We start from the raw sequence: 26,885 nt of genomic DNA on the forward strand, positions 1-26,885 counted from the left end.
TTTTTGAGATCGTTGTAGCTTAGTTTAGCTAGCCCAAGGACTATTTTGCAAAACTGTTAAAGATTTTAGATGTTTCCATTGATATAAACATGATTATTTTGATTTTTAATGATAGATTATGAGTGTTTGATGTTAGTTATACAAGTTTTGTTAAGTGATTTTTAGTGAAAATGCAAATTAAGGATTAAATTCTGAAATGTGGAAACTTTGGTTAAAATGTGAAATAAATGGAAAATATAGGCTGTTAGGGACATAATAATAATTTGTCTAGCATGGGTTGTGGTTAAACTGCATGAATTTGTGTTTTTATGAAATAAGAATTAAATTGTAAAAATGTGAAACATTAGGGGCAAATGTGTAAAAGTGCCTTAATGTGAATTTTAGACTAAATTGAATAGAGCGATAATTAAATAAGTTAATTTTGATTACATATAGATCAAGAAAAGCAAAACTCGGATCTAGATCAAGGGAAAAACAAAATTCTTGACTAATGGACTAGTTTAGCTGTTTTTACATCCGATGTAAGTTCGTATGTAATAAGTTTCATTGTAAATGTATTTTAAATGCTTTGATATTGCATAAACTATGAATACAAGACTATGGACATGTTCAACAATGTTTCGATGAAGATTCGGCATTAGAAATCCCGGTTGAACCTTAGGAATATATTAAGATATGAATGACAAGTCATTAGGAGTTATTGTGATTATGTGATTCGGGTGCTGGTCCTGTATGTCCTACCGGTGGCTGAGTATACTGGGATATGTTGTGGTTACTTGACAGCTTATGTGAGCAGCACCGTGTTGCTACGTCTTGACCCATAGCTTGTGTGAGCAGGCCCGTTGATAGCTCGAGAGTGAGCATATTTGTGATATGAGATAGCTTCGGCTAGATATGTGCACTTTTGGTGCGAGTTACATTGATTTGGCTTCGGGCCATGATATTGGCACTTAGTGTGCGAGACTTCCGAGTATCCAAAATTTATTTCGAATGGTTCAACGGGAAAAGATTATGTTTCGAGGATAAAAACAATGATATGGATCAGCTCAGGGTGTGCATAAGTTTGGCTTGGTAAATAGCCTATTTTAGTCTATACAAGCAGAGACACGGGCGTGTGTCTCAGCTGTGTGTGACACACAGTTATGTTACACGGCCGTGTGTCCCCTGGTGTTGAAATTAAAATCAAGTCAGTATGCTCCACACGGCCTCACACATGGGCGTATGACATGGCAGTGTGACATAAGTCAGTATACCCTACAGGTTTGGCACGGTCTAGCACACGGCCTGGCGCATGGGCGTGTATGACCATTTTTAGGGCACACGGGCTAGCCACAAGGGCGTTTGTGTTGGCTGTGTGACCCAAAATTCAGAGAGTTACATAGGGTCGAACACGGGCTGAGACACGGCCTTGTGCTTCCATTTCGAATATCCACATGACCTATGACACGGTGTGTGCCCCTGTTTTTGAGAAAAATTTTCTAAGTGTTCTAAGAGTTTCCAAAGTTAACAGTTTAGTCCTGAATCACTCCCAACGCATGTTTAGGGCCTTGTAGGCTCGTATTTGGGACAATATGATTGGTTGTGATTGAATTGTATTTGAATTGATTAAATTGTATGTGAAATGTATGTTTATGTGATAGCCCTAAATTGACCCTAGTCGGGAAGTGGTTTCGGGACCGTTAAACTGAGTCACCGAAGTATTTGAATATGATATTTATTGTCTAAAATATATGAATATGAATGTGTGAAAGTTTTAAGCTTCGATTTAGTCGATTGCATGTGAATTTAGTTAATAGGACTTATGTGTGACACTTTTGAAATGTGATAGGTTAATCTATAAGGATCTATTAAAGCATGTAGTGAAAACAATGGTTTTGCATGTCAAATACTCCTTTTTTTTATACATAGTGGCCGGCCATGATGGTACATACATTAAAATATGTAGTAAATCTTAATTAAATGGTTATTATTTTATGTAAAAGAAAGGAAATAAATAAAAGAAATAATAAGGATAATAAAAGAAAAGAAGAATGAAAGGGTGATGAAAAGAAAAGGAGAAATCGGTTCTTCTTGGCCGAAATGAAAAGAGGAAGAAGGGAGGGAAGCATTCAGTCATCTTAGGTTAATATTAAGGTAAGGAGTTTATACTAGTTCTTGAAATTTTAGTTGATCTTGGGTGAGATATCAAGTTATTTTTGTAACCCATGTTGAAATTTTGATTTTGGAATGAGTAAGGTTTTCGGCTATGGTAATTAACAAGGGTGATGGTTGTTGTTTCATGCTAAATCTAGATGAACAATGATAGTTTGCTTATATCTTGATATTTATGAGTTCCTTTCTTGGTTCTACCTTAAACCCATGAAGTATATTTTTATTTGGTGTTGTTGGAGGTTTCGGGTCATGGGTAGAAAAAAAAAAAAAAAACTATAGATTTTGAGATTTATGATAGAAATTAATGAGTGAGAGTTGGATAGATATTATGATGTTAAAATTCATGGGATTATAAGCTTGTAAGTTTGATGGTGAAATTTATGCTTTGTGAGGGTAAATGGTTTAAAAGGAGCATTCGCCATGATGTAAAATTATGATGAAGTGATGTTAAATGTTTTGAATATTGAGTATATATTGTTATAAGTTGAATTTAAGGTTTGTTAAATTGTCTTTGTCATTGCCGAATGTGTGTATAGTTAAAGAAAATTTGTTAAAGTGCTTAGTTAATTGATATTAGGTTAATGATATGTGTATTCGGTCATAAAGGTGTACATGAGGAAATGTTAAATTAATTGTATTAAATTGCTTAATGTGATTAAAAATGCTTATGACCATTTTGTATTTGAGCTAAAAGTAGCTATATGACCTATTAAATTTCTTGTCATATTCGGCCATAAGCTAGCATAATGAGACTTTAATAAGTTAAATTTGTGTGAATTAGCTCAAGAGCTTAGAGGATCAAAGTTGGATAAGGGAAAGGAAAAAGTGATCGAATAGCCGTCGAAATCGTTCGACAACATTCGAGGTAAGTCTTTGAGTAATGGAACGTAGTTTATGATTTGATTAAGTTATGACGTATAAGCATAACAAATAAATGGTGATATAATGATTCTATTTGAATTATATGTCGAGATAATTAGTTTATACTTATGACGGGTAGCCGAATGTGCATAGAGATCATGTCATAAAGCAAATCAAATCATGCTCTTTGTATGTGGCTATTGAGCCGAAAAATGGGAATGGTTGACAAGTGTCTTGTGTTTGAGTTCTAGTGATGAAAATGAAATATAGATGTGATATGATTTATTGATATATGTGCATGAATATTCGGATGGTAACGGGCTAAGTCCGAAGGCATTTGTGCTAGTGACTAATTCGGGCTAAGTCCGAAGGCATTTGTGCAAGTTACTATATTCGGGCTAAGTCCAGAAGGCATTTGTCGAGTTACTATATCCGGGCTAAGTCCGAAGGCATTTGTGCGAGTTACTATATCCGAGCTAAGTCCCAAGGCATTTGAGCGAGTAGCTATATCCGCTAAATCCAAGGTACTTGGTTTGGGAATGAGCGATCTTGCTGTAATACTTTCAATTAATACGCCGTAAAATCCCAACGATGAGGTATGTTTCAGATATGCATTGGAATAGTTGATTCCTTTTAAATAGTATTCGCTCAATCGATTAACAAGCTTCCGGCCTTTAGCCAAGTTGATTCCTTATGTATGAATATAAGGGTTGGAAATGTGAAGTAGGTATGATTTTGAGAATATGTGTATATGAAATTATTCGTTTAGTCATATGAATGCTATACTTCAGTTGTGCATGATTTCATTACTCAAACTTACTAAGCATTAAATGCTTATTCCGTTGCTTTGATTCTCCGTTTTAGAGATTTTACTTGTCAGCTATCGGACTCGGGAGTGTCAAAGTCGAAGTCGTCCACACTATCTAAACCACTTTTGGTACTCTTTTAGTTCAATTTGAAAATGGCATGTATAGGGCTGACCCTTGTTGTTAATTGAGTACCCATTTGTAATGTATATTCGTATAGCCATGCGAAAATGGCTCGTATATTTTGAAGTATAACATCATGGTCTTATGGTATGGTTATTAAGTGACGTGGAAATGTTCAGTAATGACTAGGCATTGGAATGGCCAATCATGGTTCTATTAGTGCTACGTACGTTATGGCTAATCGTGAACATACTTGGAAATAATGTATGTTAATTTGCTAATTGAATCATGGAAACTATGAAATAGGTGAAATTTGCCTTAAAATAGATGCTGACAGCAGCAGTGTTGTAAGTTTGAAAAATCACTAAAAATATTAGAAATGTAAATAAATAATGAATGAATTATGTAATCGAACCTTGATGAGTCTATTTTCATATGGAAGAAGCAAAACGACCATATAAGCCGTAATTTACGAGATGTTTAAGTTTTCGTGAAACAGGGCCAGAACGATTACTGGATCCCCTGTTCTGACTTTGGAAATTTACCATAACTTAACCAGAGATAATTAGAAGTCATTCTTTATATGTACGGATTCCTTTTTGAGTCTAGTTTCATTAGAAACAAACGGCATATGTATTGAAGCCCTGTACAGGGAGATATCTAAATCGTAATGCATGAAGGTCAGAGTAGTCGAACCCTGAAACAGGGGAGACTTTAACTAATAAACTGTACTAATTGGCCTGACAAAAAATTCTAGAAAAAAATTGTAGATGGATATATGAGTCTAGTTTCAGGGAAAATTTACGGAATCAGTTTTCGAGTTTTGGAGCTCGAGATATGATTTTTAAGGTGATAGTGACGCAGTTAGCCAGCTTGTCTGGAAATTTTAAAATGAACTGTATAAATAAATGAATTAAGTCCGTTAACACCTCGTGTCCGACTCCGGCAACGGTCTCGGCTCTATAATCTTATTCCAGCGTTGAATATGGGTGAGGGGTGATACAGAAGGACTAGAGCAAGATAGATGGACCGGATTCCAAAATCCAGAGTTAATAGCTAAGTGAATACTATGCCCCAAACACTCCATACGTAAGACGAAAAGATAAGGGGACAATGGACATCCTTATTGAACACCTCGTACTGGTCTAAATTTCTATGTTGGAGTTCCATTCCATAAGATCTGCATAGTAGAGTTAGTGATAGCAGACATGATAACATTTCAAAGAAATTTAGGAATACATGTGGCTTAAAGGGATGCACAAATGAAGTCCCAACGCACTCGATCATAGGCCTTTTCAAGATCAATTTTAATAGCCAGCCAATTCTTATTCTTGTGTTTAATCTTCATGGAGTGAATCACTTCCTACACAATAATGATGTTGTCTGTAATGCTCCTTCCTGCAACCCAATCTGTTCTTGTCCAATAATTCTTGGGAAGATCACTTTGAAACTGTAACGCCCCAAAAATCTTGAACTTTCTTTTTTTTTTTCCTCTTTGGTTTTTATAAAAGGTGTGCTTAATATTCCTAGTCAAGTGTTGTTTATGTGATAATAGGCCTTGGCTAAGTTTTGAGTTTGAACTTTGGGGTGAAGGAAATTATAGTTTGATAATTAAAAGAACCTTGATGGCAAGTAGTTTGGTTTTTAAATAAATGAAGGAGGAGTTGGACACAAGGAGCCTTGTATTGGAGTGGCAAGTAGTGTCACATGTGGGGCTTAGAGGTGGCGTCACATGCATGGCAAGGAGGTTTGGGGTTAGAACCCCTCCTTGCTCAAAAGAAGGATTTATTTTTGCTCAATAAATGGCCAGTAGTGGCGTTGGATTTGAACTTTGAAGGGAGTGATCAGAGGAGAAATTTAAGGAAAGGTTAAGGAGTTATCATGGAGAAAAGTTAGGAGATGAGGGGTGTAGAGAAGTGGAGCCGAATTGGGAATTTAGGGATAGGTAAATTCGGCTATAGTATATATAGGTGCCGATTTAGGGATTCTAGGCTAATGCCGAATTCTCCCTTTTTATTTTACTGAAAACACTTTTCTCTCCAAATAACTAAAAGCCAAAATCCCTTATTCTTTCTCTTTTATTTTGTGCCAATTTCTTCTCTTCCTTCTCATCAAACTCTTTTCTTTCTTGCTCCTAGTTACTTTCTCTAAAACCAAATATCTTTTGACCAAAATCCTGTTGTGCCGCCACTTTTTCTTCAACGTTGGTCGACCGATTCTTGTGTAAGTGCTTCACTTTCTTTTAGTTGGTCTTCCTAGTACCGATTTCTTCTCTCCCTCACTCTTTCTAAATCAGTTTTTGTAGGGGATTAGTATCAAATCTCGGATTTCAGATCTCTGCCGAATTACTCCTTAGGCGTTTTGGGGTTTTGGGTAAGTATTCCTCTTTTATTGGTTAAGGTTGGTCGAATGGTAATGGATGATTTAAGAGTGACTTAAGATGATTGCGAGTCACTTGTTGTTTAGTTATTAATGATTAAGATTGATGCAGATTTAAGAAATACTCGTGATTAGTGATCAAGGAAGGGCTGTTAAGGCTTGTCGTTCAAGGTAAGGCAAAGGTGAGATTTTCAATTTTTGGTGATCGTATTTGATAAGTGTGTGATTAATCGTTGAGTGATATTGTTTGTAGGTTTGTGGCTAAGGAGATCGCTACACGTTTTAGTACCAGGTGTGTACATCCACTGCACATACACAGTAGACTGGCAAATCCCGAAATGCCAAAAAGTCAAAATGCTGAAAAGCTGGAAGTTTGGCTACAATAGTCTTGTGACTGCGCGGACACTCATAAGGGGGAAAACCGATAGGTTATTAGAGGCCCGATGAGAAATTCCATGGAATTAGGCCGGGTATTGGCCAACCGGGCCAGAATGGTCTAAATTGGCCCGATGGGCTGTAGGGCCCATAATAGACAAAATTGGAAATTTGATACTATGCGATGAAAAATCATATGCTTGCATGACCATGAATGTGATTGGGCCTGATGGGCCATATGAATGTGATTGGGGCCGATGGGCCATATGAATGAGATTGGGCCTAAAGGGGCTGTAACAGTCCGGTTTTGACGCTAGTCGGAATAGTGGTTTCGAGATCACAAATCTGAGTCTAAAAATATTTTAATATTATTTTCTATGTCTGTGATATGTGAATTTACATCTGTGAAATTTCTGTGATTTAACTTGTCTGTTTCTGTGATTAATTATGAAAAAGGATTAAATCGCGTAAAGTATAAAAGTTGAATGTTAGATGCTAAAGCACCTATTTGGCTTGGCTTTTAAAATGAAGGTCCTTGCATGTCAATTGGACCATTATACTAATGCATGGACAAGTATGGACACTAGTGGATGGAATTTTTAATTGTTAATTAAAGGGCAAAATTGGAAAATGCATATTAATGTATATTTTGAATAAAATAAACATGAAATGTCCATGCATATTAGTTCATCTTTGGCCGAAAATTCAAAGGAAAAAGAAAGAAAAAAAACAAGCTAGGTTCGGCCTTGTCCAAGCTTGATTAAGGTTGGAATTTTTGTTCTGTTTTTGATAATTTCTATGTTTCTGTGATCGTTGCTTCGTGTTCTTCAAAACCCATGTCTGAATTTTTTTTTTTGTTGAAGATTATGAAATGTGCCATTGATGATTATATGAGCTTTGTGATGTTTTTATATGGATTATGAAACATATGTGTGAGATTATCAAGCTTTGTCTTTGAATTTTGATGAAATAGAGCTAATTGAGCTAAATTGTGAAAATGAGGTTTTGAAGGACTAAATTGTGAATTAAACATGTTGTATGGACTTGTATGAGAGTCATGAAAATTCGGATAAGCTTGTGTACAAGCAAATTTTATGTAATTGTGATTTTGTGGAAAATGGACTAAATTGTCAAAGTGTGAAAATGTAAGGGCTAAAATGTAAAATGCCCTAAATATTTGTATATGGATTAAATTGAATGAAATGAATGATTGAATGGTTGAATTTGTATTGTATTAGATCAAGAACAAAGAAAATCGGACTTAGATCGGGGGAAGTCTAAAATAGTTGAATAGTCCACTCGTTTTATCTGAAATTCGTCCGAGGTAAGTCAAATTACAATTACGTGTTAATTGAAATAAAATTATGCACTTATAAAATGTAATCTGTATTGGATGGCCTTGAGTGCCTGATGTATATCTTTGGAGTAAAGTATGATAATATGTTAATATCTGAAAATTCTGTATGTTCCTAAGCAAAGTTGACATCTATCTGTGACATCGTGTAAGACCGTGTCTGGGACACAAGCCTCTATTGAGATTTATGTATAAGACCATGTCTGGGACATCGACTTCGTATCTGATTTCATGTAAGACCTTGTCTAGGACAGAGGCATCGATATTGAATTACATGTAAGACCAGGTCTGAGACATCGACATTGTACTTGATTATGAGCATCTGTATCATTTCTGACCCGTCTGATTATAGCGTACAAAATCTGAGATTGAGTATATGAATTGTATAACCTATGCAGGTACGTTTGTATCATACTAAATTTTCTAAATATGAAAAACTCTGTCTCTGTGAAATATGTATGGAAATGAAGCATGACATATATGCAAACAAAGGAGCATAGTTAAGTTTATGAATTATTTTATGAAATGGTTATGAATCTAGATGGTTGAATGGTACTTATATGCTTTAGTAATTATACCAATTGTATTTGGCTTACTAAGCTCTTTGTAGCTTGCTCTATGTGATTACTGTCTGTTTAACAGTTATCGTAGCTATTGAAGGCTCGAGGATAGTCGAGGATCGTCACCACACTATCGATCTCATTTTGGTACTTTTAAAAGTGTACATATTTTAAAGTATGGCATGTATAGGCTAGAAGGTTTATGTATTAAGTTTTAAATGGTAAATATAGGTTATATAATGAAAGTTGGCTATCAAATGGTTGTTTGTGTTAAGTTTTGGTATGGTTTGAATCAGTTGTTGAATGATGATGAAATAGTTATAATGAAGCATGTTTTAAGCATGAAATTGGTTGGAAATTTTGGTATGAATGTTGTATAATATTGCTTGTAGGATTGGACTCAAAAAGGGGTGGCAAATTTGGCTTAAACCAAGCCTACTTGGTGCCACACGGTCAGGGGACACGGGCGTGCCTTGTGGCCGTGTAAGAAAAACAATATTCACCTAAAAATCACACGGTCTTGACACACGGGCATGGCATATGGCCGTGGGCTAAATTCAGTAGCTAGCTAAGTATCAGACTGCCGTAGTACACGGGTGTGCCTATTGGCCGTGTGAAAAAGACAGTATAAGACCTATTTTTGGTACAGTTGGCTTATATGGGCGTGTCTAGTGCCCATGTGTGCCGCACGGCCTATTCACACGGGCGTGTGACTTTAACAGTTTGGAAGAATTGGTTAAGTTTTGAAAATTCTGAATAGGTTCGGTTTAGTTTCGACCTTTCCTTAAATGTATGTTTTAGGTCTCGTAGACCACTTTGATGAATGAATTGGTGTTGAATGCTTCTGTGTTATTGATATATGATATCTGTGATACTGAATTGGTCCGAAATGTTCTGTCTGTCTGGTAATGCCTTGTAACCCTAATCCGATGTCGGTTACAGGTTAAGGGTGTTACAGGGGCTAAATGAATAAGTGTGGATCTGTTAGTGTTTAGTAAGGGGTTGTGAACCTAGTTTTTGGTAACTACTCAATCAGACATAAAACTTAAATAATTAATTAATTGCGATCGTGGACGAGTCATAAGGTTAAGGTGTGCCAATGGGTATATGTATGTCTAGGATTGGATCTAGGGAGAGCTTGGTACGTAAGCGGTCTTAATGACTCACCTCCTCTTCTCTAGAATCCTACCTGGTGCATAGTATCTATTCACTTTAGCCAACGAGGACTTGTTAACGGGCCAAGGTAAGTAATAAACCCATAATAAAGAGAAAATTACCAAAATGACCCTAAGGGCAAAAATGACTAAAATATCCCTATGTGTGGAATGTAAGATTTATAGATGTTACATGTATACCTGCTGCATTCATATGACAGTCTGATTAGGTTGCATATGGGTTGGGAATTATGGAACGGAGGAAGAATATAACGATCGCGTGGTTGATTGACGACCGTGGATCCACCGGTGGCTTTTTAAGCCCAATATATGAGAAGCAGCTTGCTGCAACGTTAGGTAGTACCGCAACCGGGCTACCATTGGAGTGTATCGGATGGGCGGGTCGATATTTATATCCCCACATAGTGTGAATCGGGGGATGAAGATGGTGTGTAGCGATTGGATGGGTAGGATTCGTGCATATTTGATTGCTTTACATCTATTCTGATATTGAGTTGGGCTCAGGCCCAAAAAGATTTGCTATTGCATGCTTTACTATTTTCCGAGGGTTGTACACACTGAGTTTTTGAAAACTCACCCTGTAACACCCCTCGCTCGTATCCGACGCCGGGACAGGGTTCGAGGTGTTACCTGACTTAAACTCAACCAATCATACAAAAATCATGCCATAAATATTTTATCAATTTAAAACTTTTCATTTCACATTCATTTTGTCTCTTAAACGGGCTCACGAGGCCCAAAAACATGCATTAGAGGCGGTTCAGGACTAAACTGAGAACTTAAGAAAAACTTGAAAAATTTTATGCTTTAAGGCTCTACACGCCTGTATGGATATAGGCCGTGTAGTCACACACGCCCGTGCCCTTAGCCCGTGTGCAAAACTGACTTTAAAACACGACCATAGCACATGCCCTGGGGGCAGACCGTGTGTTACACACGGTCTAGACACACGCCCGTGTGTCTACCTGTGTAGACAATTACAAGGCTATTTTCCAAGCCATTTGTCACCCTCACAACTTATGCACACACACTTATCCAATAATATACAACATGACATAAATGAGATCTTAAACATCTACAAACATGTTATGCTCATGTCAATTTCTTATGCAATAAATATCATAGAATTTACTCACATCATTACCACATACTTGTCATAAGTATCATTACGTCACAAACCTCATGTGCATCACTAGGCATGCATAGTCATATCCACAAACCATTTATGAGGTATTATTAACTATTTACCAATCACTTAATCTTGCATCAGTTACTAACTCATCAATGAATCTCAATTCAATCTCTAGGCATACATGCTGTAAGCCACATCACAAGAGATAATAACATACATGCAAAAGAATAATCATATAAGCCCATAACGTCATTAGCCGACAAAGGCCCATTCACATGTCTATATACTAACTTAAGAACAAGCCAATGCCTTTGGCTATATCATAATATCACATACTCAACATTAAAACCTTATACATGCCATAGACTCAAAACACTAGGATTTACTTACGCCGATAGCGTTAACTCGACAGTGTGATAATATCTCTGACGCCTCCAACCCGAGCTAACCTGGAAACCCTAGGGAACATGGGAAAGAAAGGGGGGGGAAGCTTTATGCTTAGTAAGTTCATATGAAAACAATAAGCAATTCATTAACATGTTTTATCAATGTTTACAACATATTCTCAAATTCACGACAAGCTGTCTTCCTGAGAAATAGTCACTAAATTATTTATATCTGGAGCTACGAAACTCCAAATTAAGTTTTGTTAATTTTTGTTGAAACTAGACTCATGTACCGTTCTACCATATATTTTACAGAATTTTTGGTTTTGCCAATTAGTACATTTTATTTCTGAAATTTACCCCTGATTCAATGTCTGATAGTTCAGACCCTTTTGTACTAAAGTTCAATTATCTCATAGCACAGGGCTTGAATATTGTTCTTGTCTATTTCTCTTGAAAATAGACTCATTAGATATTCTAAGAATATAAATCATAACTCATAACCATTTTTGTACAATTTATAATGATTTTCTCAAATTAGAATAGGGGATTTCAAAGTCATTTTGACACTGTCCCACGCAACTTCAAATATCCCATTATAGGAAATTCTTTTGCTTACACGGTTTCTTTTATAAGAAACTAGACTCAATAATATTTATTTCTGTATTTTATTCAGCTTCTAACTCATTTTTCCACTATTTTTAGTGTATTTTCAAAGTTACACTACCGCAGTAACTCAAATCTGTCAAGGCTAAGTTACTCATTCATGATCATTGTTCACAAATTTAATACAACATCATTTCATCCATCATGGTAAGAACACATATTTATGCATTATAGATCATCACATACAAAGGCATTCTCATAGGCTTAGTGTACATACCTGCACAACTCGTAACACAACTCAAGTGCATACTCACCAATGACTTACCTCATTGGGACCATCATCAACTCTTTCCTCGAATTACCCATTGAACACTTGGAATATTAATTGGATACTTGGAAAAACCTTTGCACATAAGTGCCTCAACTGTAGCTAAAGCTACCTCATATCTCATGACATTTAAATGCTCACTCTCGAGCTAGTCATCTAGACTCATAATTCCTAGTGACATGTCACTCGTATCCTATTTTATTCCTAAGGTTCAAACGGGATTTTTCCTCCCTTATCAAGGCTTTGTCTCATCATATTTATATTAATGAAATACACATTAATATTGGTACATGTCATGTGATGATAACATTTAAATACATGTATAGCATGGTATTATTTACATACGAACTTACCTCGATACCACAAAGGTGAAAAAGACGTAATCGTTTATAAATTGATTTTTCCCCGTTCTAGGCTGAAAACGCATTTTTCAACATCTAAAACATACATTTAGCTAATTAAAACAATGTACTAATCAAATTAGTCCATCGACACACTTGGACAATTTTTACAATTTTGCCCCTATATTTTACCAAAATTACCAAATTACCCCTAGGCTCGAAAAATGATTTTTATTCAATTTATTTACTCTTTAAGACTAGATGAACCATTTTCATAACTATAGCAACTCACAATATCAACTATTTCATACACTTACACTTATTATACTACTTTGCAAAATATCCCCTTTTTAGGAGTTTTCATGCAATCTTCCTTCACAAAAAGTGTTTATAACACTACCAAGACTCATTTTCTTCCATAAAAACTCAGAAACAATACATATTATTTCATGGAAAAACCCTAGACTCTTAATCATTTTGCAAAATAGTCCCTTATTATGAAAGCCCATGCTTTAAGGGTTCCAAAAATGTAAAAATCTTCAAGAAAGAGCATTAAAATCACTTACTTTCAAGGGAATTTATTTGATGAAAGTTTGAAGCTTCAAAACCCTTTTCTTTGATGGTATTTTTGGTCAAAGAAGAAGTAAGAAAATGAAAAAGCTAAAGCTAAGTCCTTAGGGTACCATTTTATCACCTAATATGACATCACCTTACCAAATACATTGACCATTTGAAATTTCTTGTTCCATGGCCGGCCAAGCCATATTTAGGGGTCTAATTCCACTTTAAATGCCTCCAATTTTAATACTCTAGCTATTAAACACATTTGGGTACTAAAATACAACTTTTACCTTTTACGCGATTTAGTCTTTTTTCGAAATTGGACTAGAAATTGCTAAAATTAATTTACCAAAATTTTCATGCACCTTTATAAACATGTCATATCACATTAAATAATATAAAAATAATTTTCTCAGGCCTCAGAATAGTGGTTCTGAAACCACTGTTCCGACTAGGCCCAAAATTGGGCTGTTACACACCCCCTCTTTTATTTTTCTCAGGTGATCCTCAGTAGGTGGTTTGATGGTTGAAGGGACTCCGAGGTGGCCAACTAGGAAGATGACATGAACCTGTTTTCTTAAGCATATAATTTCTTGTATTTTAAGTTATTTCAGTCCGGATTGTAATAAGTTTAACAGCCCGATTTAGATCCTAATCGGACCGGTGGTTTCGAGACCATGTAATTCGAGTTAGAAAAATATTTTAATATTATTTTCCGTGCTTATAATATGTGAATTGATATATGTGAAAGTTTCGTGTGGAAATTTTATCATTTGTGTGCTTAATTTGAAAAAAAAACTTAATTGCGTAAAATGTAAAAGTGGCTAGCCATTTGTTAAAAGTGCCTATTTGCTTTGATTAAATAAAGGTGAGGTCCTTATGATGAATTGGACCATTATAAAGTTAGTGGAATTAATGGTTTGGCAAAGTTGTTAAATGGATTATTTTTAAAGGTTAGTTTTGTAAATTAGAAAAATAAGTTAATAAAATAAATCAAATGAATGAAAATAAAGCCATTATCACCTTTGTTTTTGCCGAAAATCAAAAGAAAGGAAAGGATGAAAGCTTGTTGAACGTTCGGCCATGGTTAGCTTGATTTGGTTAGTGAATTTTGTTCAGTTTTTGATAATTTCTATGTTTTTGTGATCATTGCTTCGAATACTGGTAAACCCATGCTTCAATTTTCGAATTTGATCGAATTGGAGATTTTCCATTGATGATAGCTTGATGTTTTTATTGTTTGATGATGGAAAATAAATATTTGTTGATAGATTATTATGTTTAATTAAGTGGTTTTTGATAAAAATCCAAATTTGGGATTAAATTGTGGATTTTGTAAATTAAGGGGTCAAAATGTCAAATAAATGAAAGAAGTCGGTTGCTATGAACCTTAGCAAAATTCGGCTATACTAGAGTTTAGTGAAATTATGTGTATTTTGTGTTTTATGAAATAGGGACTGAATTGCAAAAAATGTGAAATGTCAGGGGAAAAATTGTAATTAGCCTATTTATGTGTTTTTGGATGAATTTGATTGAATATATGATTAAATAAGTTGAATTTGTATTGAATTAGATCAAGAAATGTAGAAATTAGATTTGGACCAGGGAAAAACCAAAGTTGTCGATAGTTGTCTCATCCCAATTACCGTTGTCCAAGGTAAGTTTATAAGCAAATAAACGTACTTAATTTTAATTAAATACAAAGTATATATGCTGAAATGAAATATATGTATTAATATATGCTAATTCTAAATGTGCATAAGCATGGTAACTATGTTCATGCATTCGTTTTGACTGAGTTATAACATTTGAAAGTCCGTATGAACTATATGGAATATCTGGAATTTTTGATATATGAATTGTTTATAAGACAACTTTAAAATAGTGATATTTGGGCTTTGAGCCTAGCAAGCCTTGTGCTGGTGAATTAAATCGGGCTTATGCCTAGCAGGCTTATTGCTGGTGTATAAAATCAGACTTTGAGTCTAGCAGGCCTTGTGCCAGTGTGAGATTCAGGCTTAGGCCTAGCAGGCTTTATGTCGGTGAATTATTATAAGTTTATGCCTAAGATACTTTATGCTGATGTGGTAATTGAATACGTTAAACGAGCTAAATGATCAGGTATGAGTTAACTTTTTGTTTACTTGAAAATAAGGTAAGCTGATTATTTGATATGTGATACAAACATATGTATGATGTTAGTCTGAAATTTGTGAGCAATTGTGAAATATATTCGGCCAGAGTTAAGCATAATTATGTGGTATGAAGGTTTGAGACATGAGTTTATGAAAACAAGTGTTTAAAGATTTGACTTTATGCATTAATAATATGATTTTCATAGTGTATGACATTTTGGCATAGATACATGTATATTTGGTTACACGATAAGTGTAAGTATGAGATATTAAAGTTTGATTCAAGAATATATGTTTGTGGGTGTGTATATTCGACTATATAATGGTATTATGGTTTTGAAATTGAATGTTACGTTGATAATAGTTATAGTACATTCGCTCAAAGGTTATGTATAGTGATATCATATTGTGGCCTATGTGCAAACTTATATAAATGATTATATCTTGCCTAAATGATATAAAGAAAGAATAATTATAAGTGATTCATGAATATATGTATATGATTTTATATATATATTCAGTTAATTATTGATAATATGGCTTTGAAATTTGAATGATATATATTAATATTCGTTGTATGGATATTTGGTAAAAGTGAAAGTATATGTATTATATGAAATTATAAGTTTAAATTTAAATGTGATTATGATAGTATAAATTGGTTTGGTAATTAAATCGATATTAACAATGAGTTATTTATTTACTTATAGCTCACTAAGCTCTCAAAGCTTATTCTGTGTGTTTTTCCTATGTTTATAGATTTTCGGAGATCTGCTCGGGTTGGAAGTCGGTGGAGATGACATCACACTATATGGTTATCATTTTAGTAAATAATATTTTGAGAATCAGTTATGTGGCATGTATAGGCTAGTCTTAAAGTTAATTGTTTTGACTGAGTATGTATTAAAGCCATGCGAAAATGGCTTAACTACCTTGCTTGAAATCGGTTACGTTAAATTATGGTTTGTGTTTGTTTTAGTTATAATATTAGGTGTTATGGTTGAATAATATTTGTGATATGCGTTTTTGTGCATTGAAGTTGATTGGTGATGTAACACCCCAAACCCGACCCAGACATTATGGCCGAATCTGACGTGCCACATTGGAGTTGAAAACCCATGTTCCGTTTTAGTGTTTAAAAAAAACCATATATCTTGTTGAGTTAACAAAGTGAATGGAAGCTGGGCACCAGGTAGGTATCCGAGATAGAGGAGGTGAGCCATGAAGGCTGCTTAAGTACCAAGCTCTTCAGTTGGATCCAATCCTAGACATGCCCACAACCATTGCCACACTTTGTTATATCGAGTTTAAATTTGTTTAAGTGGACCTCTTTGATAAATCAAATAATCGTGGTGTTGTGATATTTTGAAATCAAGTATCGTTTTGAAATCACGTCCTAAGTCTAGCCCATTTGAATAATTATCAACCAATTTTCAAGTTATTAAAAATAAAATAATCCCAAAAAGAAGTAAAAGAAAAGTTAAAATGGCCTTATTACAACCCAAGAATAAATAATAATTAAAGGAAATTTAAAAAAAACCAATGCTTATTTAAAAGCCCAAAGGCGATCACTGTGGCCACTCTGAATCCCCTCCAGCTCCAAGTCCCCACATCAAGGCTCACCTACAAGGTTAAGGAAAGGGGGTGAGTTTGGAAACTCAGTGTGCAACAAGCCCCTTTCAGAGCCCAAAACAATATCAGCCTGTTGGGCCTTAGCCCAAATCCAATCTCAATATGTATATACTGGGCCGTAGCCTTTTCATAAATCATATAACTGGGCTGAAGCCTTTTACTGTAAATGGTATGGCCCATAGGCCCATTTCAATATCACATGTATCGTCAAAGGAAAAACAAATGAATGCAAGCCCATTTGGGGAGACTACTCGACCCACCATCCGCTACTCTCCACCCGTACCAACCAACACACCATGTGGTGAATAACTCAACCCACCTAACAATAACTCTCCACTGGCAGCATAACTACTTTATCAAATAACTGGAGGCCTAGCCTCTTTTAATAACAGGGGCATAAGCCCTTTTAATAACAGGGGCATAAGCCCTTTTAGTAACTGGGGCATAAGCCCTTTTTATAACTGGGGCATAAGCCCTTTTGATAACTGGGGCATAAGCCCTTTTGATAACTGGGGCATAAGCCCTTTTGCACTTCCTCCATCCATATAAAAACCCAACCCAATGCATTTATGAATACATCATGTGCATATCATACATGTCATGTGCATATCATACATACCATGTTTATCAAAATCCCATATATTAAATTCATATATAAACCCTAGAGGTATAATGGTCATTTTTACCTAGGGCAAAATGGTCATTTTCATATTATAAGGGCAATCTTGTAATTTTACCAAAAATTAGGGTTTCCATGTTCATTAACGGTTACTAACAATTCATGGGTGCAAACAGTGATTCTGGCCCATTTTTAGCGAAATCGAGTTATTGGGCCTAAAACCCCTAATGGGCCCTACATAGCCGATTTTGTCATCTAGGCCCATTTAGCCTATATTCCATAACGATTCTATCAGTCTCGATGCGAAATTTAACAGGTTTTCATTTCCCACCAATTTTACCGAAATGGGCCTGAAAGCCCATTGGGCCCTACTTCAGCCTCTCGTGGCCCAACTTACCGTGAAAGCCAAAAATCATGCTCTTACTGTTTCCAATGTTTCCTATTATCATCTCAACGAATCTACCTAACTAATGAGCGTTCGCTTGTTCACACGTCCTTGAAATGCCAGAATTTCGGCATTTCGGCATTTATCGCTTTAAGCTATGAAAAAGGGTTCGTTACACACCTGTTTCGTGATATTCCTCGACGAGATCTCCTACACGATTTCTCCTATAATCAACCGTTAATAAATCAGCTAACAATAATTGAACCAAATCAAGAACCATCTAATATTAACACTTACACATTCGGCCACCATCCATAATGGCCTTAGGCACCTTACCTTTGCCGAGATTTATGACGAGATCTAGCCACTCCGGTGATCCAAGCTAATCCAAATCAACACTACGCCTTGCTGCTCCTCCATTATAGAAACGATAAAAATATTAAAAGAAGAACCCCATAAAGTCTATACCCATATTCGGCCACCTCCCTAAACTAGAGGGGTTTCGGCTTTTCTTAACCTCCATAATACCGAGTTGATTAAAGCTACGAGCACTTACCAAGGTTCACCTACCCAAACGGTTCCAATCCTGTGTCAACTCTGATTCAACGCAGTCCTGGTTTCAAAACACTAGCAAAAATCGTACCACAAGGATCCTAAGAATCGGCCACCAAGTCACCCAAGGATGCTGTGCTTTCGGCTTTTGGATCATTGAAGAAGAAGTGGTTATGGACCAAAAAGGGTGTTGACAAGAGAGTTGAAAGGCTTCTGACATAACATGAATTGGGTAAAAGGAAAAAAGAACAAGTGTATACCTTTATGGAGAAATCGACTTCCTTTGCCTCCTTCGGGATTTGGCTTGTTGCTATTCGGTTAGCAATGAAAATAAGGATGAGTTCGGCTTTTACTATAAATGAAAGAGAGGAAGAATGGGGGTAAAGAGTTTATGGATGAAATAATGGAAGAGAAAAGAGAGGAATTGCTTAAGAAAAATCGGCACAAGTGGGAAGAAAGAAAGAAAACAAAAGAGGAAAATGCCACCCTAAAACCCAATAGCCGAATTTACACTAACCTTCCCCCTTGGCCGGCCATCACTTCCCCCATTTCAAATCTCCTAAAATCTCTCCTAGATACGCTCCCCCTTATCTCTCCATCATCCCTAAAATCTCTCCCCTTATCACTCCTTAATCCATGCACTTGACTAATTCAAACTCCTCCAATAGAATCCACCTAGGTTCCATCACTTACCCTTCCTGCTCATAAAAATAAATAACCTTATTTGCCAACACAGGGAATCGATCCCATGTCTTCCCTATGCTCCACACGCCACCTTTTTAGGAGCTTAGTGGCGCCACCCTTGCCACTTTACTACAGACTCTTTTGTGATACATTTCTCCCACAACTTTACATAAGGTCACCTAGCCAGAACCCCTAACTATTAAGTCCAAATTTTGAAAATTCTACCGGGTTTTGGCCAACACATGGGCCTTCCATAAGCCCATTTACATACTCAAATTATGAAATCCATAATCAGATACCAAATTTTAGAAACTTACTTAAAATATCAAGAATCGCAAAAAACCCAAAAATCAGGATGTTATAGCTCTACCCTCCTTAAAGAAAATTCGTCCTCGAAATTTACCTGATCCAAACAGTTGAGGGTATTGTTGACGCATTGCCTCTTCGGTCTCCTAAGTAGCTTCTTCCTTGCCATGGTTCCTCCAAAGTACCTTCACTAATGGGACTGACCTCCTTCTCAACACCTTGACATCGCGATCAAGTATTTGCACAGGTTCCTCTTCGAAAGTCAAATCCGACCGTACTTCGATTTCTGAAACTGGCACGATATGAGTTGGGTCAGAACGATATCGCCTTAGCATGGACAGATGGAAAACATCGTGAATACGATCCAACTCTAGAGGTAACTCTAACTGATAAGCCACCGGCCCTATCCGCTTAATAACTCGGTAAGGCCCAATAAACCGTGGGCTCAACTTACCGTTCTTACCAAATCTCAATATCTTCTTCCAAGGCAAAACTTTCAAAAAGACCATGTCCCCTACAGCATATTCAATATCCTTATGTTTCAGATCGGCATAAGACTTTTGTCGATCCCACGCCTCCTTTAATCGATTCCGGATCACCTTAATCTTGTCTTGAAGATTCGCTACCAACCGCCCAAGTATTTGCCTTTCCCCACTTCGCCCAACAAGTAGGTAACGACACCTTCGCCCATCTGAGGCCTCATAAGGAGCCATCTGAATACTTGCTTGGTAATCTGTTGTTATCTGTAACTCCGCCAATGGAAAATGGTCCTCCCAGTGCCCCTAAACTCAATAGCATAACCCCTCAACATATCCTCTAAAATCTGAATAACCCTTTCTGACTGCCCATCCGACTGAGGGTGAAAAGCCATACTAAAATCCAATTGCGTTCCCAATGCCTCATGCAACTTCTGCCAAAACCAAGATGTAAACCTTGGGTCTCGATCCAAAATTATCGATACTGGCACACCATGCAACCGCACTATCTCTGCCACATACAACTTGGCCAACTTCTGAAGTGAGTAATCAGTTCGGACAGGTATGAAATGAGCAGATTTAGTGAGCCTATCCACAATCACCCAAACCGAATCCTTCTTAGAAGGTGTCAACGGCAACCCACTCACAAAGTCCATAGTTACCCTTTCCCACTTCCAAAGTGGTATCTTTATCGGCTGTAACAATCTCGAAGGTAGTTGATGCTCGGCCTTCACTTGTTGACATGTCAAACATCTCCTTACAAATTCGGTCACTTCTCACTTAAGCCCAGGCCACCAATATAGCTCTCGCAAGTCTCGATACAACTTACTCCCTCCTGGATGCATAGCACAAGGTCCATTATGTGCCTCTTTCAAAATCATCAATCTCAAATCGAAGTTCTTCGGCATACAAATTCTCCCTCGAAAATAAAGAACTCCCTCACTATTTAACCCAAAGTCTGGATTCTCCCCCTTTTCAACTTGCTGAAACCGAGGAACCAACGACTCGTCTTCCAACTATTGCTTCTTAATCTGTTTTACCTAAGTCGATCTTACTTGTAACTCAGCCAATAAACTTCCGTCGTCATACAAACTTTGACGAGCAAACATCGCCTTCAACTACACCACAGCCCTTCGACTTAGTGCATCAGCTACGACATTTGCCTTACCTGGATAGTACTCAATCGAACAGTCATAGTCCTTTAACAACTCTATCCACCTTCGTTGCCTAAGATTCAGCTCCTTTTGAGTCAGTAAGTACTTAAGACTCTTGTGATCCATATAGATGATGCATTTCTCCCCATACAGGTAATGCCTCCATATCTTAAGTGCAAAGATTACCGCTGCCAATTCCAAGTCATGCGTAGGGTAGTTCACCTCGTGCAGCTTAAGCTATCGTGAAGCATAAGCGACCACTTTACCCTCTTGCATCAACACGCAGCCCAAACCTACATGTGACGCATCGCTGTACACAGTGAAATCCTTACCAGACTCTGGCTGAATCAACACTGGCGCTTCTGTCAAAACCTTCTTCAACTTCTCAAAAGCCTCCTGTTGCTTATTTGTCCAAACAAAATGTGCTCCCTTCCTTATAATTTTTGTTAATGGTGCTGCCAACACAGAAAATCCTTCCACGAATCTCTGATAATAACCTGCCAACCCTAGAAAACTTCGGATCTCTATTACCTACTTCGGTGGCTTCCATTCCAAAATTGCCTCAATCTTTCGAGGGTCCACCTTGATCCCCTCAGCAGACATAACATGCCCCAAGAAGGTAACTTCTTTCATCCAAAACTCGCACTTACTAAAAGTTGCTTTTCCCTTAACACCTGCCGCACTACAGGAAGATGCTCATTATGCTTCTCTTCCGTTTCCGAATACACCAAGATGTCGTCAATAAAAACAACTATGAACCGATCCAAGTATGGCTGGAACACCCGATTCATCAAATCTATGAATGTTGCCGGTGCATTAGTCAAACCAAAAGACATTACCAGAAACTCGTAATGACCGTATCGAATCCTGAACGCCGTCTTATAAATATCCACTTCTTTAACTCTTAATTGATGATATCCTGACTGAAGGTCGATCTTAAAAAATATTGAGGCTCCTTTTAATTGGTCGAACAGATCGTCGATTCTTGGTAACGGATACTTGTTCTTGATAGTCAGTTTATTCAACTACCGATAGTCAATACACATACACATAGTCCCATCTTTCTTCTTTACGAATAGTACTTAGAGCTTTCACTGGGAAACACTTGGTCTTATAAACCCTCTATCCAACAGTTCAGATCTCGAAGCTTTCAATTCTACCAACTCCTTTGGTGCCATCCTATAAGGCGCAATGGACACAGGAGTTGTTCCAGGTAATAAGTCGATTCCAAACTCGACTTCTCTGTTCGGGGGTAATCCAGGAAGTTCATCTGGGAATACATCCTGAAATTCCTTAATGGTCCTAACTGACTCCACCATTATTTCCTCAAGTCCGGTTTGACTTACAAAGGCCAAGTACTCCTCACAACCTTTCTGAATCAACTTCTCGGCTCTTAAAGCTGAAACAACATTGGACAAATAATCCCTTCGTTCCCCTATGACCATTATCTCCTCATCCTCGGTAGTTCTTAGTACCATCCACTTTGCAGCACAATCCAACGTCGCCTTGTGTTTAGTTAACCATTCCATTCCCAAGATAAGATCAAAATCCCCAAATGGTAGCTCCATCAAATCTCCTTCAAAAGTTTTATCTTGTGTCATTAAAGGCACTGCCCTAAAAAGTTTATCTACCTTAACCGAATGTCCCAAAGGGCTTATCACCGATACCCCACTCACAGTCTCCTCAGAAAGCACATCCAAAGCCCCAGATATATCACAAGCAACATACGAATGAGTGGAACCCACATTAATCAAAGCAGCGTAAGGCGTGCTATGAATGAGGAACGTACCAGTTATAACATCAGGAGCGTCACCCTTCTCACGACGTCGTGCAGCATAAACCAACACCGGTTTTCGAGCTTCAGCGTGTCCAGCACCCCTGCCAGGTGCCCCACGTCCTCGTCCATTACCATTACCACCTCTACCTTGCCCACGACCCCTCTGTGGTGGTGGTCCTCCTCGCCGTGGTTGGACATCCCTTTGCTCTGTAGCTAGCTCCTGAGCTATCCTCCGAGGACACTCCCTGAACTTATGCTCCTTAGACCCATATTGAAAACATGCTCCAGTTCGTTTCCAGCACTCCCCCATATGCACCTTACCACAGTCCCTGCAAGCCTACGGTCTATAAGTATTTACTGGAACTGCTCGAACCGGTTCCTCCATCCTTGCTCTTTTAACATTTCGATTCGTGGCACTTGAGGGTCTAAAATCCCTCTTAAACCTGGGTCAATCCTTCTCACGATTCTGCCGCTCAGTCAGCTTTACCTCATTGGCTATCTTAGCCTTCTCTACCAATACAGCAAAACCTCGCTCCCTCTGTGGAGCTATCAATATCCTAAGCTCATCATGGAGGCCATCCTCAAATCAAACACTGCGCTCATATTTAGTTGCCACTATCCTGTTGGCATATCGACTCAGCCTCAAAAATTTTGCCTCATACTCCGCTACAGTCTTATTACCCTGTGTTAGATTCAAAAATTCCTTTCGACGAGCATCCACATAACTAGCTCCAACATACCTCCCCTTAAAAGCAGTTTTGAACAATTCCCAGGTTACTTGCTCAATTGGGGTACTCTCCCTTATGGTGATCCACCATCGGTATGCCTTGTCACGTAGCAGTGACACGACTCCTTTCAGCTTCTGCTCCACTGAGCAGTCTAGATCGTCCATGATCCATTATGTTGCCTCTAGCCAATATTCTGCCACATTTGGGGCTACTCCAGATACACCCCTAAATACTTCTGCTCTGTTGGCCCTGAGTCGCTCCGATATGGACCCCGTATTCACTGTCCCAGTGCTAGCTCCAGCAACCCTTTCCAAAACCTTTAACATGGCTTGAGACAAAGCATCATCCCCCGTAGCCCGATCATAAGACCCAGTCTCCGTTGCTTGTGGCATAGATGCCTCCACAGCTGGCCTATGCCCTGAGGATGAAGATTCAGCTTGCACCCTTCCGCGGCCTCGTCCACGAGCTCCTCTTGTACTCATATCGAATTATCTGATTACGAGTTTTATGATATTAGTATAATGTTCCACTGTTTATTAACAAAGTGTCTTATGGAGATATAGCAGTACAATAATAGTTTTCGTACCACCGTAGCCTAGCTATAGTCTCATTCCTACCATTTTACAGCTCTACCCTATCTAAAGTATCATAGTAGGGTCTCAATTCTATTCATAGCATCATATCATTACCATATATCGTAAGGAAAATATACTTATAGACTTGGTGCCGGGGATTCAGTGCGCCACTTCTTTCTCCAATCCATTTAAAACTCAAAAAGCCATATTTTTGCTTATAAAAGGTAAAAATTTAAAAATTTTGATTTGGAAGCACCCTTATTTTGACACTCTTGTTTAAAATAGAAAAACTTGTACCATTTTAACATGTATACTCTGTAAAATATTTTTGAAAAGAATTTTCAAAAACCATTTCCAAAAATACCCTTCTTAGGCCTAGGTTTTCGAAAAATTTTTAGACTCGATCCACAACCGAGTTGTTGCAACCTAGGCTCTGGTACCACTAAATGTAACACCCCAAACCCAGCCCAGACGTTATGGCCAAATCTGACGTGCCACATTGGAGTTGAAAACCCATGTTCCGTTTTAGTGTTTAAAAAAAACCATATATCTTGTTGAGTTAACAAAGTGAATGGAAGTCGGGCACCGGTAGGTATCCGAGAGAGGAGGTGAGCCATGAAGGTCGCTTAAGTACCAAGCTCTTGATTGGATCCAATCCTAGACATGCCTACAACCATTGCCACACTTTGTTATATCGAGTTTAAATTTGTTTAAGTGGACATCTTTGATAAATCAAATAATCGTGGTGTTGTGGTATTTTGAAATCAAGTATCATTTTGAAATCACGTCCTAAGTCTAGCCCATTTGAATAATTATCAACCAATTTTCAAGTTATTAAAAATAAAATAATCCCAAAAAGAAGTAAAAGAAAAGTTAAAATGGCCTTATTGCAACCCAAGAATAAATAATAATTAAAGGAAATTTAAAAAAAAAACCAATGCTTATTTAAAAGCCCAAAGGCGATCACCGTGGCCACTCTGAATCCCCTCCAGCTCCAAGTCCCCAAATCAAGGCTCACCTGCAAGGTTAAGGAAAGAGGGTGAGTTTGGAAACTCAGTGTGCAACAAGCCCCTTTCAGAGCCCAAAACAATATCAGCCTGCTGGGCCTTAGCCCAAGTCCAATCTCAATATGTATATACTGGGCCGTAGCCTTTTCATAAATTATATAACTGGGCCGAAGCCTTTACTATAAACGGTATGGCCCATAGGCCCATTTCAATATCACATGTATTGTCAAAGGAAAAACAAATGAATGCAAGCCCATTTGGGGAGACTACTCGACCCACCATTCGCTACTCTCCACCCGTACCAACCAACACACCATGTGGGGAATAACTCAACCCAACCAACCATAACTCTCCACTAGCAGCATAGCTGCTTTATCAAATAACTGGAGGCCTAGCCTCTTTTAATAACTGGGGCAAAAGCCCTTTTAATAACTGGGGCATAAGCCCTTTTAATAACTGGGGCATAAGCCCTTTTAGTAATTGGGGCATAAGCCCTTTTTATAACTGGGGCATAAGCCCTTTTGATAACTGGGGCATAAGCCCTTTTGATAATTGGGGCATAAGCCCTTTTTCACTTCCTCCATCCATATAAAAACCCAACCCAATGCATTTATGAATACATCATGTGCATATCATACATATCATGTGCATATCATACATGTCATGTGCATATCATACATACCATGTTTATCAAAATCCCATGTATTAAATTTATATATAAACCCTAGGGGTATAATGGTCATTTTTACCTAGGGCAAAACGGTCATTTTCATATTATAAAGGGAATCTTGTAATTTTACCAAAAATTAGGGTTTCCATGTTCATTAACGGTTACTAACAATTCATGGGTGCAAACAGTGATTCTGGCCCATTTTTAGCGAAATCGAGTTATTAGGCCTAAAACCCCTAATGGGCCCTACATAGCCGATTTTGTCATCTAGGACCATTTAGCCTATATTCCATAACGGTTGTATCAATCTCGATGTGAAATTTAACAGGTTTTCATTTTCCACCAATTTTACCCAAATGGGCCCGAAAGCCTATTGGGCCCTACTTCAGCCCCTCGAGGCCCAACTTACCGTGAAAGCCAAAAATCACGCTCTTACTGTTTCCAATATTTTCGATTATCATCTCAACGAATCTACCTAACTAATGAGTGTTCGCTTGCTCACACGTCCTCGAAATGCCAGAATTTTGGCATTTCGACTTTTCGGCATTTATCGCTTTAAGCTATGAAAAAGGGTTCGTTACACACCTGTTTCGTGATATTCCTCGTCGAGATCTCCTACACGATTTCTCCTATAATCAACCGTTAATAAATCAGCTAACAATAATTGAACCAAATCAAGAACCATCTAATATTAACACTTACACATTCGGCCACCATCCATAATGGCCTTAGGCCCCTTACCTTTGCCGAGATTTATGACGAGATCTAGCCACTCCGGTGATCCAAGCTAATCCAAATCGACACTATGCCTTGCTGCTCCTCCACTATAGAAACCATAAAAATATTAAAAGAAGAACCCCATAGAGTCTATACCCATATTCGACCACCTCCCTAAACTAGAGGGGTTTCGGCTTTTCTTAACCTCCATAATACCTAATTGATTAAAGCTATGAGCACTTACCAAGGTTCACCTACCCAAACGGTTCCAATCCTTTCTCAACTCCGATTCAACATAGTCCCGGCTTCAAAACACTAGCAAAAATCACA

Source organism: Gossypium arboreum, chromosome 1 (assembly GCF_025698485.1).
Source record: "Gossypium arboreum isolate Shixiya-1 chromosome 1, ASM2569848v2, whole genome shotgun sequence".
NCBI classification, from domain to species: Eukaryota; Viridiplantae; Streptophyta; class Magnoliopsida; order Malvales; family Malvaceae; genus Gossypium; species Gossypium arboreum.